At 47.8% G+C, this 15755-nt stretch overlaps 1 long non-coding RNA gene across 1 annotated transcript in view; it reads right to left on the reverse strand.

The window, feature by feature from the left end:
- Window positions 1-15345, reverse strand: part of LOC137634296 (uncharacterized) — a 62598-nt gene extending 47253 nt beyond the window's left edge. The window contains exon 1 of the long non-coding RNA XR_011042502.1: window positions 15241-15345. This is a non-coding gene — a long non-coding RNA (uncharacterized lncRNA). The remainder of the gene's footprint in view (window positions 1-15240) is intronic.
- Between the last annotated feature and the right edge of the window lie 410 nt (window positions 15346-15755).

The following is a 15755-nucleotide window of genomic DNA, read 5'->3' on the forward strand; positions in this document are numbered from 1 at the left end:
CTAGCACCGGTCTCCAACCTCCTGTCTTCTTTGGGACTAGGAAGAGACGGTTGTAAAACCCCGGTGATTGAAGGTCCGAGACTTTCACCACCGCTCCCTTCTCTAGCAACAGAGACACTTCTTGGTTTAGGGCTTGTCTCTTTGACTCCTCTCGGTACCTGGGAGAGAGGTCTATGGGAGTTGTCACTAGAGGAGGTTTGCGTACAAACGGAATTTTGTACCCCTCTCTGAGCAACCGAACAGACTCTTGGTCTGCGCCCCTCTTCTCCCAGGCCTGCCAGAAGCTCTTCAATCTGGCTCCTACCGCTGTCTGAGGCTGTGGGCAGTCAGACTCTGCCACGTGAGGACTTGGCTCCTCTCTTCTTACCTCTCTTTCCCTCGGCACGAGCACTTCCCCTGCTGGGAGCTCTGCCACGAAAGGGCGGGATAAATCTGGATGCCGGAGTCTCGATCCTGGGTCTTACAGCAAAGGATGTAGAAGGAGTCCCTTTGCGAGCAGAGGACGCCATCAAGTCATGGGTGTCCTTCTGCACAAGCGAAGAAGCTATGTCCTTAACCAGTTGTTGCGGAAACAAGGACGCTGATAAGGGAGCAAAGAGCAGTTCTGATCTCTGACAGGGAGTAACTCCTGCCGAAAGAAAAGAGCAAAGGGAATCTCGCTTCTTTAAGACTCCCGACGTAAAAGTGGAGGCGAGCTCATTGGAACCATCGCGGATGGCTTTATCCATACATGACATGATAAGTAAGGAAACATCTCTGTCAGCAGACGAGATTTTCCTACTTAAAGCTCCTAATGACCAGTCAAGGAAGTTGAATACTTCAAAGGCCCTGTATACGCCTTTCAACAGATGGTCAAGGTCCGAGGAGGATCAACTAATCTTCGAGCGTCTCATGGCTAGGCGGCGGGGAGAGTCTACGAGGCTTGAGAAGTCACCCTGGGCAGAGGCAGGGACTCCCAAGCCGAGAACTTCTCCCGTGGCATACCAGACGCTCGATCTAGACGAGAGCTTTGAAGGAGGGAAGGCAAAGGCCGTCTTCCCCAAACTCCTCCTGGTATCCAACCAGTCGCCTAAAAGTCGTAAAGCCCTCTTGGAAGAGCGAGAAAGCACTAGCTTAGTAAAGGCTGGCATGTTAGCAGGTAATCCTAGAGCAAACTCAGACGGTGGCGAACGAGGAGCAACGGTAACAAATTGATCGGGAAAAAGCTCCTTGAAAATTAACATGACTTTCTTAAAGTCCATCGAAGGAGGAACCGTTCTAGGTTCGTCTACATCCGAAGGATGATCATCATGATGAGGATCAGCAACGTCCTCATCTGAAGGATCTTCGTCCGACAACTGCTGAGTAACAAGCAAAGGGGTTGGCAATGCTTGACACGCAGAGTCCACACGCACTGGTGCATCAGTAGCAGTCCAGGACGCTACGTCATGTAACTGCTTAACAGCCTGACTGTCAACAACAACAGGAGCGGGAGGACGCTCGACGTCAACTCGAGACTGCTTTAACTGCCTAGACTGAGCAGTCAAAACAACTCTTGACTGCGGTGTTTGACGCTCAGCGTCAAAACAAGTCAACTCCGCTGGTTGGCGAACGTCCTGAACGTCAACAAGAGCATTAGGAAGCGGCTGAACGTCCATATGCGGCTGAAAGTCAACACGGGACTGCATCGAGTGAGGCTCTACAAAGCGTGACTGACGTGACTTAGTAACTATGGGAGTTGTCACTAGAGGAGGTTTGCGTACAAACGGAATTTTGTACCCCTCTCTGAGCAACCGAACAGACTCTTGGTCTGCGCCCCTCTTCTCCCAGGCCTGCCAGAAGCTCTTCAATCTGGCTCCTACCGCTGTCTGAGGCTGTGGGCAGTCAGACTCTGCCACGTGAGGACTTGGCTCCTCTCTTCTTACCTCTCTTTCCCTCGGCACGAGCACTTCCCCTGCTGGGAGCTCTGCCACGAAAGGGCGGGATAAATCTGGATGCCGGAGTCTCGATCCTGGGTCTTACAGCAAAGGATGTAGAAGGAGTCCCTTTGCGAGCAGAGGACGCCATCAAGTCATGGGTGTCCTTCTGCACAAGCGAAGAAGCTATGTCCTTAACCAGTTGTTGCGGAAACAAGGACGCTGATAAGGGAGCAAAGAGCAGTTCTGATCTCTGACAGGGAGTAACTCCTGCCGAAAGAAAAGAGCAAAGGGAATCTCGCTTCTTTAAGACTCCCGACGTAAAAGTGGAGGCGAGCTCATTGGAACCATCGCGGATGGCTTTATCCATACATGACATGATAAGTAAGGAAACATCTCTGTCAGCAGACGAGATTTTCCTACTTAAAGCTCCTAATGACCAGTCAAGGAAGTTGAATACTTCAAAGGCCCTGTATACGCCTTTCAACAGATGGTCAAGGTCCGAGGAGGACCAACTAATCTTCGAGCGTCTCATGGCTAGGCGGCGGGGAGAGTCTACGAGGCTTGAGAAGTCACCCTGGGCAGAGGCAGGGACTCCCAAGCCGAGAACTTCTCCCGTGGCATACCAGACGCTCGATCTAGACGAGAGCTTTGAAGGAGGGAAGGCAAAGGCCGTCTTCCCCAAACTCCTCCTGGTATCCAACCAGTCGCCTAAAAGTCGTAAAGCCCTCTTGGAAGAGCGAGAAAGCACTAGCTTAGTAAAGGCTGGCATGTTAGCAGGTAATCCTAGAGCAAACTCAGACGGTGGCGAACGAGGAGCAACGGTAACAAATTGATCGGGAAAAAGCTCCTTGAAAATTAACATGACTTTCTTAAAGTCCATCGAAGGAGGAACCGTTCTAGGTTCGTCTACATCCGAAGGATGATCATCATGATGAGGATCAGCAACGTCCTCATCTGAAGGATCTTCGTCCGACAACTGCTGAGTAACAAGCAAAGGGGTTGGCAATGCTTGACACGCAGAGTCCACACGCACTGGTGCATCAGTAGCAGTCCAGTACGCTACGTCATGTAACTGCTTAACAGCCTGACTGTCAACAACAACAGGAGCGGGAGGACGCTCGACGTCAACTCGAGACTGCTTTGACTGCCTAGACTGAGCAGTCAAAACAACTCTTGACTGCGGTGTTTGACGCTCAGCGTCAAAACAAGTCAACTCCGCTGGTTGGCGAACGTCCTGAACGTCAGCAAGAGCATTAGGAAGCGGCTGAACGTCCATATGCGACTGAAAGTCAACACGGGACTGCATCGAGTGAGGCTCTACAAAGCGTGACTGACGTGACTTAGTAACGCCAACGTCAACAGGACGAGCAAAGGCTCGTTTTGGCGGCTGAAGGCCAGGATCTCGATTAGCTAAGCGGCGAGGATCATCGTGAACCTTTTCAGCAGAATAGTCTTCCATAAGGGAGGCGAGCTTGATCTGCATGTCTTGCAGTACAACCCATTTAGGATCAACGGGAATGGGTGCGGTAAAAGACGAGGGTAACATCTGAGACTGCACAACCTTGCCTACACCAAGACTCTCGGAGCCTGTGTAACGATTCTGCTTAGGCGGCGAGCAGTCTTCCGATGACTGCAAAGGGTCAGAGCTGTCCCAATGGCTACAACCAGGACGCTGGACCTGTCCTGAAGGGACCGACTTTCGCTTCAAGGGCCTTGAAACCTTGCTCCACGGTTTCTTATGCGAAAAGCCTTCGGATGACGAGGAGAAAATGGTCTCTCTCGTCTTATGGTAGGGGCGGTCTTGATGAGACACGCCTGTTACCATAGAGGGAACGTCTGTTCGCTGATCAAGGCCTCTCGAACCCATAAGTCGTACGACATTACTTCTCCCCTGGGCTTGGGAGCTTGCAAGAGGTCTCGGACTAGGCGAACGACAGGCACGAACAGACGAACCCTCGGTCGCAACACTGAAAACACTTTGCGCACTAATCACTTTCCCACGATTTTCCGCTGTGGCACTCTGACACTTTAGCTCTTTAACGTCAGCCATGAGTTGATTACGATCTGTAGCTAACGACTCAACTCTTTCGCCCAAAGCATGAATGGCACGTAACATATCCCGCATTGATGGTTCCTGAGTGCTAGTAGAGGGTTCAGGCACAACTACTACAGGGGAAGGATTAGGTTCAGGGGCATGGGGAGAGGAAAAATCTACTGATCTAGAGGAACTTCTCCTCACCCTATCTCTCTCTAGCTTACGAGAATACTTGTCATATTCGAGCCAATCGAATTCCGAAAGGCCCACCCACTCCTCACACCGATCTCCTAATTGACAGGTTTTACCCCGACAATTAGAACACACAGTATGTGGGTCGAGAGAGGCCTTTGGAAGACGCCTATTGCAATCCCTAGCATTACACTTACGAAATCTAGGAATTTGAGAAGGGTCAGCCATTTTGAAAAAGTCAAAGAAAGTCCAAAAAACAATCCAAAGTCATCAACAATTAAATCTGTCCAAAAAAGAGTTCAAGAGTTTAAGTTGAGGATAAAACACCTGCACTGCGAAAGCTCAAACCAAAATGAAGTACTTCACCAAGTCTGTTGAAAAACTCCAGGTTATACAGCGAGTAATGGTACGTCTTGTCGTTCAGACCGACAGAGAAGAATTGAGGCTTGTTTACATGCATATGCGGTATCTGGCCGATAGTTGGCGCTGGTGGGCACACCCGCAACCTTCATAGCGATCGCTCGCGAGTTTTTGAGTGTTTTTCTGTCGAGCCGCTGGAGCAGCAGCTATTATATATTCACCGGCTAAGTTAAATATTTAAAAATCTATTTTTGGGTGAGATAGCCATGGCGTCCTGATGGAAGGTTCCTTTTTGGTAGCTTCCTTGGGTATATAACTACTAAATATTCTCAGAGAATTTAACCACAGGTTATCACAGAATTCTAACTTCTGGAGCGAGTATCCTAAAGGTTTCCCTTTAAGACATCGTATATCAACAGGGGACGCATGTATTAACGCGCCACATAGCTATCTACACCCCACACAGAGTTAACACTTCGATGTGTAGGGGCGGAGAATAGCTGGGGAGCCGTTCCACAGCTAATCTCGTTCGTGGCTACTTTTGGTACTCGAGACGTAAACAAACGGGCGCCATTGCTAAATGACGTCACATCCGTCCTCATCCTGAAGCCAGTTGCTTGCCGATCACCATGATACAGCAGAGCAGGGTGGGACCTGAAAAACTGGACGAAGTAGCAGGGAGGGTCCATCAGGACGCCATGGCTATCTCACCCAAAAATAGATTTTTCGCTTCGCTCAAAATCCGTTTTTTGGGCTCAAGCCATGGCGTCCTGATGGAAGAATACCAGAGAATCAATGTATCGTGGTAGATTTTCCCCTTTTAGTGTAAGTGCCGAGGGCTTTGAACAGGTTAGCATAGTAATCTTAATAGAAGGGAAGAGAACTTCCTGCCCCCCTAGCAGTGAAGTCCCCACGGGCCATGCCGAAGATCAAAGTGGTCATCGAAGGGCTACTCACCTTGCTGGGAGAACCTGAGGAACTTGGAGACAAGACTGAATGGTTGGCATTCATATAGGAACATTCTCAAGGGCAGACAAGTGGTGGTTAGGCACTGTATGTTAATGGAGAATTGTCTGGTCTCTAAGATATGAAGTAAGTAAGTATTCGAGTAGGAATATTACATTGCATAGGTGAGTATATAATAAGGGTTGAAACCTTAGTAATCTTCATCAACCATAAGAGGAAGGGGATAATAAAACTATGACAGACGTGTATTTCATAGTATAAGTAGGAGCGGATTGAGACGCACAAGTAATAAAATAGAAATTTTATTTCACAATTGCAGAATATATTAATGAAATGCAATAAATATGTAAAAGTAATTTACAACAAATTATAATGTACATAGTAATGAAAGACGTGCTCTTGAATCTGAAAGAGAATTTCAAAATTATTAGTAGGCACTCGTTCCAGAGGAACGTCAGTCTTTAAAATTAAAACACATCATGCTCTAGGCATGCGGCACTTGTGTGACGACTATGACATTTCACCTGGGATAAGAACAGTATATGAAAAACACTAAGTGTTTTGAAATCACTACGTATCACTCGAGGGTCAACATAGGCACCCGTAGAGTTAGAGTCCCAAGTAACTCACTGTTCTATGCAGAGTTGGGTGCAGGTTTTATAACACTACCTGCGGCTACCACAAAATGTTTGACTTCGTGAACTTGTTTCGCATAATGTTTGAAGAAAACGCGCAAAGATTTCCAGCCTGTGAAACTCTTAAGGCTTTCGAAATCCATACTCTGAAAGAAATTCAGAGACGATGCAACTTTTCTAGGATCGTGACCGGCGGGTGTACTGTCAGGATCCGCTCTGCGAATGAAGTAGGTGATTTTCGCTCTTAGTTGTTTCAGTGACAGGTCGCTGCCCGATGTTTCTCCTTTGAAGAGTTGGCCTCCACCAAAGTCCGAAGTTCTGCGAAGATAGACCTTGAGGCTCTCTACTGGACATAGAGAGGCATCTTCTTTCAGGGGGCATATTCTCCAAGGGCCCCATCTTTTGGTGGGTAATTCGTTTTTTGCGAGAAACGTCGGATCCGGGAAGAGGGTAAGGTCTCCTGAGTCAGTAAACAGGATATGACCCTCTTCCCTTGATAATATAACTTTTTGAGTCAGATCCTTGAGAGGGCATGAATCATTGTCCAAGTTGGAGGCAAAATGGAGCACCTTGTCCAGAGACCAGGAGATCGGTTTTGGTGGGGGTGCTGGGCGTAGACGAGCGCATGCTTTCGGCAGTTTATTGAAGATGTCGTTGGACAGATCAATCTGGAAGGCATACATCAGTGGTCTAGTCAAGGCCGATTTGCAAGTAGAAATCGTGTTGGCTGCCAAGCCCTGTCCATGAAGGTGAATAAAGAAGGACATGCAAAAATCAATGGTGATTTCCGTACGATTTTTTGCCTTGACGAATGAGACCCATTTTCTCCAGGATGATTCGTATTGCCGTCTTGTGGATTCGGTCTTGTATTCCTCGAGGAAGTCTAGACTTTTCTTCGAGATCCCAAACCTTTTCTTCGCGGCTAGGGAGAGAAAATCATGAGATGAAGGTCCTTGATTTTCGATGATGAAGCGAAGACAATCGACTTCTGTACTTGCTGGGAGAGAACTGGGCCCGGGAGAGGGATCAGCGTGGGCTGCAGCTCCAGGACCAGGGGGTACCAATTGCTCCGGGGCCACTTGGGAGCCACTAGGGCCGCTGTCCCTTTGAAGGTTCTCAGCTTGGAGAGGACTTTCAGCAGAAGGTTGGTGGGAGGGAACAGGTAGATCTTGGACCATCTGTTCCAGTCCAGTGACATGGCGTCCACTGCCTCTGCCTTGGGGTCCTCGTACGGGGCCACATATCGAGGAAGTTGATTGTTGTCGCTCGTTGCAAAGAGATCGATCTGAAGTTCTGGGACTTGGTGAGAGATGAAGGAGAATGATCTTGCGTCTAGAGACCATTCCGACTCTATCGGGCTTGTCCGGGATAGAGCGTCCGCTGTCACGTTGCGGAATCCTTGTAGGTGAACTGCAGACAGGTGCCACTTCTTCTTCTCTGCCAGACGGAAGATTGTCAGAAGCACCTGATTTATCTGGGGCGATCTTGAGCCTTGGCGATTGAGACATCGAACTACCACCGAGTTGTCTAGGGTTAGACGAATATGGATCGAGGGAGGCGGGGAGAGTTTCTTCAGTGTTAGAAGGACCGCCATGGCCTCCAAGATGTTGATGTGAAACGTCTTGAATAGGGGAGACCATGTGCCTTGAGCCTGTTTTTGGTGGGAGTGACCTCCCCAACCCTCCAGCGAAGCGTCCGTGTGGATGTTGAGTGATGGAGGTGGGTGTTGAAGAGGGATGGACCTTTTCAGGGCCGTTGCTTCCGACCACGGCTTGAGGAGAAGCCGAAGTCTGTTTGGGAGCCGTCTCTTGAGGTCTCTTCGAGCGATGGATGCAGAACGTCTCCAGACTCCCGCGGCATCCTTTAGCTGTGCACGAAGCACTGGGTTTGTCACTGAGGCGAACTGTAGAGAGCCTAGAACTCGTTCCTGCTGACGTCTTGAGATCCGTTTGGATTTCAGCAGTCGCTTGACAGACCCTGCTATTTCCTTCCTTTTCTTCTGGGGGATGGAAAGGCGGTGTGACTGAAGGTTCCACTGGATTCCTAACCATTGGAACTTCTGAGCTGGAGAGAGGCGAGATTTCTTCGCGTTTATCTTGAATCCCAGGTGTTCTAGGAACTGGGTGACTTTGCTGCAGGATCTTAAACAATCCTCGGGCGATGGAGCCCAGACTAGCCAGTCGTCGAGGTAGGCCATCACCTGGATGTCTTGGAGGCGGAGCTGTTGTACTATGGCGTCCGCCAGCTTTGTGACGATCCGAGGGGCCACGTTGAGGCCGAAGGGCATGGCCCTGAAGGCGTAGCTTTTCCTTTGGAGTCGAAATCCTAGGTAGGAAGAAGCGTGGTGGTTCATTGGAACGGGCCAGTAGGCATCCGCCAGGTCTATGGAGACCGTGTAAGAACCTCGAGGCAGAAGGGTCCTTATCTGTTGAAGAGTCAGCATCTTGAACTTGTTGTTCGCTATGAACTTGTTGAGGGGGGATAAGTCTAGAATGACTCTGAGCTTGTCGGAGTCCTTCTTGTGGACGCAAAACAGTCTCCCTTGGAACCTGGTTGACTTTACCCTCCTTATCACCTTCTTGTTCAAGAGATCTAGGACATATTCTTCCAGAAGGGGGGTTGATTGTTGGAAGAATTGCTGGAAGGTTGGGGGTGGTTGAGTCCAACTCCAGCCTAGACCCTTCTTGACGATGCTGTGTGCCCAGGAATCGAAGGTCCAACGATCCTGGAATTGGCGGAGTCTTCCTCCCACCGGAAGCACTTCATTGCTTCTGGTGTCCCGAGGGTTTACTGCCTCGGCCGCTAGCTCCCCTTCCTCCTCTGCCTCTGGAGGGACGGCGAGATGCGTCTCTGCCTGCACCTCTGCTTGAGCCTCTACCTTTGGGACGAAAGGTAGTCGTCTGTTGCTCAAAGGCAGGGGTGAAAACCGGTGACTGGGACAAGACCGGTTGGGTGACCAGTTGAAAGGTCTGCTGTGGCTGTGCAGCCACTTGGGGAGTAGCGGGTCCAGGAAACTGCCATCTCTGTTGACGTTGCTGGGGTTTTGGCTTGGAGGATTTCCTCTTAAGTTGAGGGCCATCGTCCTGAGAGGATTTCCTCTTCTTCGACATGCCCCACTTGTTGAGAAGGTTCCTGTTCTCAGTGGCGGCCTTGTCGGTGATCTCTTTCACAAGATCAGAGGGAAAGAGGAGTTTACCCCAGATGTTGGAGGAAATCAGCCTCCGGGGTTCGTGTCTCACTGTGGCACTTGAGAACACGAATTCACGACAGGCTCTCCGAGCCTTCATGAAGCTGTACAGGTCCTTAACCAGAGTCGCCATATGCGATTTAGCGAGCACCATGTAGTGGTCGGGGACTCTAGTGTCACCAGCCATGACGTCAAGCTGTACTTGGAGGGACATGGATGCGGCGAGCCTTTCCTTCGTGTCTTTTTCCCGACGAAGGAGATGGTCATTAAGTTTCGGGAGGTCTTCATTAAACTGACGTCCAGCAACGTCAGGATCTAGTTTTCCCACCACGAAGGTATGCTGGATATCCTTCCAGTGTCGAACATCGGGGGGAGTCACCAGGGAGAAGGGTCTGCACTCCTCCAGTGCAGGGCAAGGCTTCCCTTCTTCCACTGCCTTGTGAACCGCAGCGAAGGCCTTTTCCATAAAGGGGAGGATCGCATCATCAGGTGCGACGTAGGTAGGGTGCTTCTTGCTCAGCGCCGGAAGCTTTGAGCAGGTAAAGCCCCTACTTTTAAAAGCGTTGGCCAACATAGCCTGGGCCTTCGGGAGATCAAACACTATCACCTCCTTAGGTTCGGTCTCTTCTTTAGAGGCAGGTTCGGATCGAAGCCGGACGTAACAGTCCGGATAAGCCTCAAAACTTGGGAAGAACTCCACTTCTTCCAGGGCAACCGAGCCGACCTTCTCGCTGATGAAGATCCTGCCCGTTGCGATGGGCATATGCTCGGCATACCTCCAGGGGTTGGCGTGCGAGCATGCCGGGAGGTCCTTAACCGAAATCCTTTTCGGCTCCTTGGAACTTCCCATGGTCCTGATGTACTCGTGTGTCTCTTGGAGTTTCTTGTCCATAATAGCTTCAAGCATACGGAACATCTCCTAGGCGGTTGGGATGGGATCCGGGGTGGCGGAGGTAGACGGGAGAGATACTTCCGCCGGTGTAGGAGTTGGGGAGGTGGTGGAAGGCGGAGCGACCTCCTGCTCCGACTCGGTGTATTCCACCTGGTCCTCCTCATAGTCCAACTCTTCGGCCATGAGGTTCCTCTCCGTTGTCTCCGAAATCTCCGACATGCGCTCCGCGTTGTCGGTATCCAGGCGACACTCGTGCATGGACTGGGCCATGACAACATCGGGTTCCACCGTGATCTGGACGGTGGGGATCTGATCCTTGGGGACCACAGAGTCTGGGGATGCCTTTGGGAACAGTAAGGCCCTCAAGTCTTCAGTGGCAAGGTACGGTCCAGTGGCGTTCTTCTGGAAGCCACGCACCCATCTGCGTAGCTTCTCTCGAGAAGCGTCCCTAACCTCCGCTGAAGGAGGGTTATTGAACGCGTCGACCAGGCGTTCCTGGCAGACCGTACAGTTCTGCGGGTCCCAGAACTTCAGATCTCCTTTCTTGTTGGCACAAGGGGCGTGGGTCCTACACGCCGTGTGCCCATAAAAGTGCAGGCGCTTCACTGCACAGAAGCCGTGGTCGCACTTCAGTTGCTCCTCCTGTAAGAGAAAGAGAACATGAGTATGGGGGAGTCATAAGGATGACTTCTATTCTAAAGTTAAATATTAATTGATTAATCTTTAACTTAATATTAAGTGTGATAATCAGAGAATGGGCTGAAAAGAAGGAGATAGACACATACTCCATGTAACCCGCCCGGCTGGTTACCGTGACCTTATCCATAGACAATTTGTTGTGACCGAAGGCACAGGACAGAATTCGACATGGAATGCCCGGAAGGCAGTGGGAATTCTATTGGGAATTGTCAAGGATATAAAACTGGGACTGAGGCCACTCAGACCCTAGAACTGGGAACGTAGAAGATCCCATAGGGTAACGGTTTCCGGCAACCAGCCGTGCTAAGATACACACAGCATGCTGGAAATCTGTGATATGCAAGAAGACAGCATGGTTACTAATAGAACGGTAAGATAATACCTATCCATTTACGTAATCAAACCATCTGGTTGCGATGTAGGGCTATCAACATGAGATGATAGCTAGTAGAAGGGGTGCAAGTCGCCTTGACGCCTCCGGAAGGCTCCGGCAGACCGACGGCACGCCGGAGGCCGCTCCAACAGAGTTTCTGGCATTAGGGAAGACAAATATAAAAGTCAGGAGTAATACCAGGGTGGCGGCCGCCGGCACAGCGGCGGAACGCCGGCGGGGAGCGGCAGGCTGCCGGCTTGGTGACAGGGACAAGGATGGTTATAGCAGAACCGGACTGCCGGCAGTGGATGCCGGCACTCCAGGGGCCGGGCCGGTGGACGGACGACCGAAGCTATGAGGTAAGAGGGAGGGCCATCGGCTGGAAGCCGGTGGGAGGCGGCAGTCCCCCGGCACACGGAGGACTGGCGGCCCAGAAGGCAAGGGAAAAGTCACCAGGGTAGGAGGTGGGTATCACCGACAGGGGAGGCGGCAAGGGACCGGCACCGGGATAGTGAAAGAGACAGAGGGAGGGATGTAGGGGTACGGCCACGGACCCCAAGACATCCCACCTGAGTGGGTGTACCCATGATAGAGGCTAGCCCTATCAACCAGAAGCAGGGGCCGCAGAGGACCGGGAGCCAAGGTAGCCCAAGGGAGGGCTAGGGAACACCCAAGAGGGGGGGAGAACCCCTGCGGACAAAACGCATCCAGTGGCTAACCCTATAGGACACTATGAAGGGTATATGTACCAGAGCGGACTGCACACAGGAGCTCAAGGTAGCCCTCTCACTCCGCCCTAAGGAGGAGTTGTAGGACAGGGGACAGATGGGTATAGACTAACCTAAGTATAGGCTAGGCCATACAAGAGATAGGTGGGGAGGGGAGAAGAGAAGGGTCTTCTATGGAGGAGGCTCTGTACCAAAGCGGCCACCAAGGAAGGGAGGACACTCCCTAGCCTAAGGTAAGGCAGCCTGTCTGAAAACGGTGCATGGGTTTTGTTTCAGCAAGGTACAGAGCTAACTCCCCCAAAACCTAACCTAGAGCAGGGATGTTACACCCTGAACTAGGAAGGATGGAAGACGTATCGCTATTGCAGGAAAGGTCGGAGACCTAGCCCCAGCAATAGAGGACGGACTAACCATTCCTCATTCTCGGACGCAACCCTAAGGGGGGATCATTCCCTTAGGGGGGACAGAGAAGCGATATATACTCTGATAAGAGCTTGATCCCCTTACGTGGTAGGGGGAGCAAGGCTACACAGAGGGGATGCCCTAAGGCAGGGGATGAAGGAAGCATATAGGGGTCCTACTTGTAGGTTAGGTTAGAAGGCACACTATCTAACCTGTCCCCTATATGGTCCCTGAAGGCGAAAACACTTGCATCACAATCAATAGTATTGTAAAATAATGCCACTATCTTCATAATTAAACCTAGGATCACTGAAATATATCATGCATGAACACTGATGTTAGGCGCTCTGGCCTAGGGGCTAGACTAGCAAACTGGTATGGGGTCAAATGATGACCAATAACAAGGCGTCAAAACACGATATATAAAGTTCCTAGCTATGAAGACTAAATAACTAATAGTATCGATTAGTTAAAGAGGCCGGAAAACGCTGTTGAGGCTATCTAAGTAAGGCATGCAAAACAACAGCGACGCCATAAAATGGCGGGTCCGGTCGAGGCACAGCTCTGCCACAAAACATCAAATATCTCGAAAAGTAGAAGTTACTTTACGGTCAGAGCTTATTTAAACAATACTGGAACCTTGTACTCAACTTTCCAGAAGAAGGCGAGGCCGAGGGTAGAGACATGGCTAAGATGCAAGTCGATAAAGTACGCACAGGGAAAAGTCCGACTAGTAAGGCAAGCTACTAAACGAAGGATGAGGACGGACGTGACGTCATTTAGCAATGGCGCCCGTTTGTTTACGTCTCGAGTACCAAAAGTAGCCACGAACGAGATTAGCTGTGGAACGGCTCCCCAGCTATTCTCCGCCCCTACACATCGAAGTGTTAACTCTGTGTGGGGTGTAGATAGCTATGTGGCGCGTTAATACATGCGTCCCCTGTTGATATACGATGTCTTAAAGGGAAACCTTTAGGATACTCGCTCCAGAAGTTAGAATTCTGTGATAACCTGTGGTTAAATTCTCTGGGAATATTTAGTAGTTATATACCCAAGGAAGCTACCAAAAAGGAACCTTCCATCAGGACGCCATGGCTTGAGCCCAAAAATATATATATATATATATATATATATATATATATATTATATATATATATATATATATATATATATATATATATATATATTTATATATATATATATATATATATACATACATATATATATATACATACATATATATATATATATATATATATATATATATATATATATATATATACATATGCTTCTAGAATAATTATGTTTAACAAATCTTGGTATGAAATCGACCTATGTTTAAATTTCAGAAACCTTTATTATGAGTATACAGGATTTGCAGGGTTTTGTTAATGAGGAGGCTACCCTGAGTAAGGTTAGGGTCTACACTACAGTATTGTAATTTCAAGCTAAAATTTCCCAGATTCCTGTGCATAAATTGTACAATATGAACATCTCAGGTCACACAAACACTGCATAGAGTTATATGGTCCTTTGACTGGCCAGACAGTACTATATTGGATCCTTCTCTCTGGTTACAGTTCACTTTCCCTTTGCCTACACATACACCGAATAGTCTGGCCTATTCTTTACAGATTCTCCTGTCCTCATTCACCTGACAACACTGAGATTACTAAACAATTCTTCTTCACACAAGGGGCTAACTACTGCATTGCAATTGTTCAGTGGCTACTTTCCTCTTGGTAAGGGTAGAAGAGACTATTTACCTATGGTAAGCAGCTCTTCTAGGAGAAGGACACTCAAAAATTAAACCACTGTTCTCTAGTCTTGGGTAGTGCCATAGCCTCTGTACCATGGTCTTCCACTGTCTTGGGTTAGAGTTCTCTTGCTTGAGGGTACACTCAGGCACACTATTCTATCAAATTTCTCTTCTTGTTTTGTTAAAGTTTTTTATAGTTTATATAGGAAATATTATTCTAATGCAGTTACTACTCTTAAAAATATTTTATTTTCCTTGTTTCCTTTCCTCACTGGGCTATTTTCCCTCTTGGGGACCCTGGGCTTATAGCATCCTGCTTTTCCAACTAGGGTTGTAGCTTAGAAAGTAGTAGTAATAATAATAATAATAATAATAATAATAATAATAATAATAATAACATGCATATTGAAACTTAATATGACATGTTAAGTGGCCTACATTTATTCAAGTACGTAAATATCTGCTTTGCTTTTTGTAAACATCTCTCCTAAGTAGGGTTATGAAACTGATTGACAATACTCTACCTCTTCTCATTGCACCTTTGCCAAGTATCCCCAAAAATCTGTTGTTTATTCAGACCTCACCCATGGCCTATAGCCCTTTCTCCTAAATGTTATATTTTGCACTGCTTAAAATATACTTCACAGAAGTGAAGTACTGAAGTATGATAGAGATCACACTGAAAGCAATTTAGGTTAAGTTCAACAAAAATTTAAAACTTCTCGGTGGACTAAAATGATATGAAAAATATAGTCTAATCTCACATCTTATAGGCCTACTGTATTAATATATGTCAAATGTTAAGGGTAAAGTGTAGCCTATTGCCCCAAGCCTTTACAAACTTTAATCTCTTTGGGAGTATGCTTACTAGGAGTTCAGAACGAACATGCTTATTTGCCTTACTCAAGGTATTCATTCAATCATTGGTTAAGTTTAAACAAGCCTGATAATAAAAAATGTGGCCTATGATTTTGGTAGTGTATCTTTACAGTACAATACTTTTCTGTATAGTGTTTCACTGGATTCTCAAAACAATGATTAAACTTGTTTGACATACTCCTCCTATACTAAGAAAACACTTTGCCATTTACTTGTATAAATTCACCATCCTTACCTTCCATTTGACTATCCGTCATGTTAGTTTCTCGTCCAATCACAATAAAGATGTGACGTAACTTTGAAACAAGGTGACATCGTTTAAACAGCACTGCAATTACCTGTAATACCATTAATTTGTCAATAAGTTAGAACATTACATCCTTTGAAACTTTACCCGATTTTTAAATGTTCTTATCATAAAGCCTTCTGATATTTTTCATACATTTAGTATAACCTGGCCTTTTAAAATGTGATAACTGAGAATGTTTGCACCTTGAGAGAAGAACAGTATATTTTAGGTTACCATTAACTCTTTCATATTCCTAAGAAGAATGTTGTAAACTTTTGTATGATCTCAGAGGAATTACACCCATGTGGGTTAGGTTAGGCAGAGAGTTCATGGGGTCAATATCTTTCCAAATCAGGTTAGGAACCATACACACTTGATTACATTTGGAAAAGTTAGGTTACAGTGTACTGCTGTTAAAATATAATTCTTTCAATGTATATTTTTTCAATCCTTTTGTATTA

This window comes from Palaemon carinicauda, chromosome 44, assembly GCF_036898095.1.
Source record: "Palaemon carinicauda isolate YSFRI2023 chromosome 44, ASM3689809v2, whole genome shotgun sequence".
NCBI lineage: Eukaryota > Metazoa > Arthropoda > Malacostraca > Decapoda > Palaemonidae > Palaemon > Palaemon carinicauda.